The following is a 3826-nucleotide window of genomic DNA, read 5'->3' as shown; positions in this document are numbered from 1 at the left end:
GGTGGGACTCAACAACGGGCCTCATACACATCACGGTGGACCTTAATAACGGGCCTCATACACATCAAGGTGGGCCTTAATAACGGGCCTCATACACATCAAGGTGGGCCCTAATAACGGGCCTCATACACATCAAGGTGGGCCTCAATAATGAGCCTTGGATACATCACAATGGGCCTCAACCCATGGCCCTAAGACATCACAATGGGCCTCAACCCATGGGCCCTAATACATCACAATGGGCCTCAACCCATGGGCCCTAATACATCATAATGGGCCTCAACCCATGGGCCCTAATACTTTATAATGGGCCTCAACCCATGGGCCCTAATACATTACAATGGGCCTCAACCCATGGGCCCTAATACATCACAATGGGCCTTAACCCATGGACTCCAAATACATCAAATGGGCCACATCATATGGGCCTCATATACATCAAGTGGGCCTCATATACATCAAGTGGGCCTTAACAACGGGCCATAAACATATCAAAGGTAGGCCTCACAGATGGGTCTCATACATATCAAAGGTGGCCCCTAATGGATGAGCCATAACTACATCAAGATGGACCTTAGAATACGTCAAAAAGGGCCTAATCACATGGGCCATATGCATATCATATGGGCCTCAATGGATGGCCGCAATTAAATCAAGATGGGCCTCATACACATACCAAGGTGGGGTCCACTTAAACTATAGATCTGTCTTATTTTTAGTCTCAAGCCTGTGATACAAGCTTGCCAAATGGTGGATGGTTTGGGTGCAACCCATGCATCATGGTGGATCCCATGAAGGCCCACCATCATCTATATATTATATAATATAATATATAATCTATATAATATATATATATATATATATATATAGACACAGACACACACACACACATCAGGTGCAGTCCCACACGACACACTAATGGTGATTAACACCATCCAAACATTATCCATATAAATCAGCACTACCCAATCATTGTCCAGCACCGTCTAGCACAATATGGATGGTGGGGATGAAATAAATACATTAAGGTGGTGTCCATGCTGGGAAAACAAATGGACGGCTTGAAGAAATACATACATCACGGTGGAGTCCACATCCCCTGGACTGGATAGAGTGGATATAAAATATTTACACCAAGGTGGGTCCCACCCCCACACGTGCGGGGTGGGCCCCATCACCAAATGGATAGACGGTATGTATAAAATACATACATCATGGTTGCCCCTCTCTCTGCTCCATCAGAGATGGCCGGTGTTGATAAAACACAGGTATCATGTGGGGCCTCGTCCAGATGGACGGACGGTGTATATCAAACCCCTATAGCCAAAGTGGGACCCACAGAACCTACTGACATCAGTCCAGCAGCTATATTGCTGGTGGACGGACAGTGCAGGTAAACACATATATCATGGTGGGGCCTCACTAGCACCCGTCCAGATGTACAGTGGATATAGAACACATACGGCAAGGTGGGCCCCACCCCCATGGCAAAACAGATGGATGGCGTGAGTGAAACATAAATCTCACGGTGGCATCCACCGTCGGTGTGGATTACTACATACATCAGGTGGGTTCCACCGTCCACGACAGTGGACAGTGTGAATAAAACACATATATCACTGTGGGTCCCACGTTGGGCCCACCATTATGTTTGTATGCAATCCGACCCATTAATAAGGTCGCATGGACCTGGCTGAGTAGGAAAAACAAATTTCATCTTGATCCGAAACTTCTGTGGCCCAGAAAAAGAGTTTCAAGGGCAGACGTTCAATCCCACTCTTTCCTCTGATGTGGGCCACCTGAGCCGTGGATATGGCTAATTTTTGGAGGGGGCCCACTACTGGAAGTGGCCCACCATATGAACGGAGTGGATGTTGAACACACACCATGGTGGGGTCCATGGCTGGACCGTGGGTCCCTAGCCCGTAAGCCCACAGCGTAGGACGCCTGCGCGTCCTCTCCCTGTCAGCAGCAGCAGCAAAGCTGTTGTTGTCGTTGTTTTTTTTTTGAAAAAAATGAATTTTCATGGTTTTTCAGAGGTAGGGCCCACATCAGCTGAATCCAGCCCGTCCATTGCACTCTATGGCTTAAGACCGTTCCAACGAGCCTAATATCCGATTTTTTTCAGCGCATAAAAAATATCAGGGTGACTTTCAATGGTAAAAACTAATGTTTTACATACTATGGCCCGCCCGAAGATCGGATAGACTTCATTTTTTGGCTCAACGCCTAAAACGATCCTCTGAATGGGATGGATGGCATGGATTGAATACATAAATCAAGGTGGAGCCTACACAATTAGCCCACCCAATAAGCTTGAAATCAAGCTCATATTTGTTTTCATGTTCAACGTTCAGGGGACGCTGGACGTTCTGGTGCATAGGAACATTTAAGGTGGGCCCTGATCAGGTGGGCCACCACATGGCTAGGTGGTGTGGAATAACACATATAAAGTGAGCCTCACCTACCAATGACTTAGATCCAATACATGCTTCGTGGTGGGGTCCATCCAAGTGGGCCACACGACCATATCATCACACACAAAAATAAATAACTAAAAGAAGAGGGAGAAAGAGAGAAGAAAGAGGGACACGCGTGATAGAGGGACCTCGACACTATGGGCCCTCCGTTTCAACCATCCAATCATACATCAAGTGGGTCCCATTACTCGTGGGCCCATTAAACCGAAGATCAACGGTGGAGATCCTTCTCCACCCAAAATGGACGGTCTAGATGACCTCTTATAATGAAAGGAAAAATAAACATCATGATGGGGTCCATGGAGAGTGGCCCCATCATGGAATGATCATGAGCATCAAAGTGGGCCATCGGCCATACCTAGGGTCCAAAGTGAGATCCATACCATCAATTGGTAGGCCTCACTTGGCCCATCATCAAAACATGAAAAATCTAGCCTAATGAGCACCCACCGTTCGATCTTCTCGGTCCGTTGGAATGCCAATCTCCTTGTGCTTCACTTTGATGGAGGGAGATGAGGTTTGAATGGCTAGGATGAAGGTTAAAGGGATTTGAAAATGGGCCACCAAAAATCACTTTCTCTCACATGGAAGAGCTTGGATGTGAGCTCATTTGGTTGCTTGGATTTTGTGAAGAGAAAGAGAGAGAGAGATGGTGGTTGAAAGAGAAGTGATGGGAGATGGGTGATGGATGTGAGTGATGGGTGAGGTGATGGATTGGTTGTCTTTGAGTTTGCTTGACTTGTGGAGAAAGAAAGCATGAGTTACTTTGTACTTGACATGAGATGATTGATGGGATTAATTTGACATGTTGTAGAGATTCTCTTGGGATTGCAAATGCGCGGTGTTTCTTCGAAATAAACGTCGGCCTGCATCTTCCTGCCAGGGTATCGGATCAGTGCATAAGACGGGGCGTTGGAACCGCGGCGACGGTGCAGTCGCAATGGTATAAGTCTTAAGTCGACCCGACTCTGATATACGGGACACGACTCAGGATCACGCGCAACTGCTATCTACGCGTTGCAGGTCACCAGAATTCGACTGGGAGGACCGCGGAAGCTTACGGAACAGTATGGGCTAGGATAGGGGTCTTACACACTCAAAGCAGACAAAAGAGCTATGCGGATAATCGACGTCATGACCTGGAATTCGCGGTGGGCGATTATGTGTTCTTGAAGATTTTGCCTATAAAGGGCTTGATGAGGTTTGGGTAGAAGGAAAAGTTGGCATCGCTTATTGGACCGTTTGAGATCTTGAATCGTGTGAGAGCCGTGGCATACCGCTTGACACTGCCTATTGCATTAGCTAAAATTCACAACATCTTCCATATATCCATGTTGAAGAAGTAT

This window comes from Magnolia sinica, chromosome 2 (genome assembly GCF_029962835.1).
Source record: "Magnolia sinica isolate HGM2019 chromosome 2, MsV1, whole genome shotgun sequence".
Taxonomy (NCBI): Eukaryota; Viridiplantae; Streptophyta; class Magnoliopsida; order Magnoliales; family Magnoliaceae; genus Magnolia; species Magnolia sinica.
Note: the sequence above shows the minus strand (reverse complement) of the source record.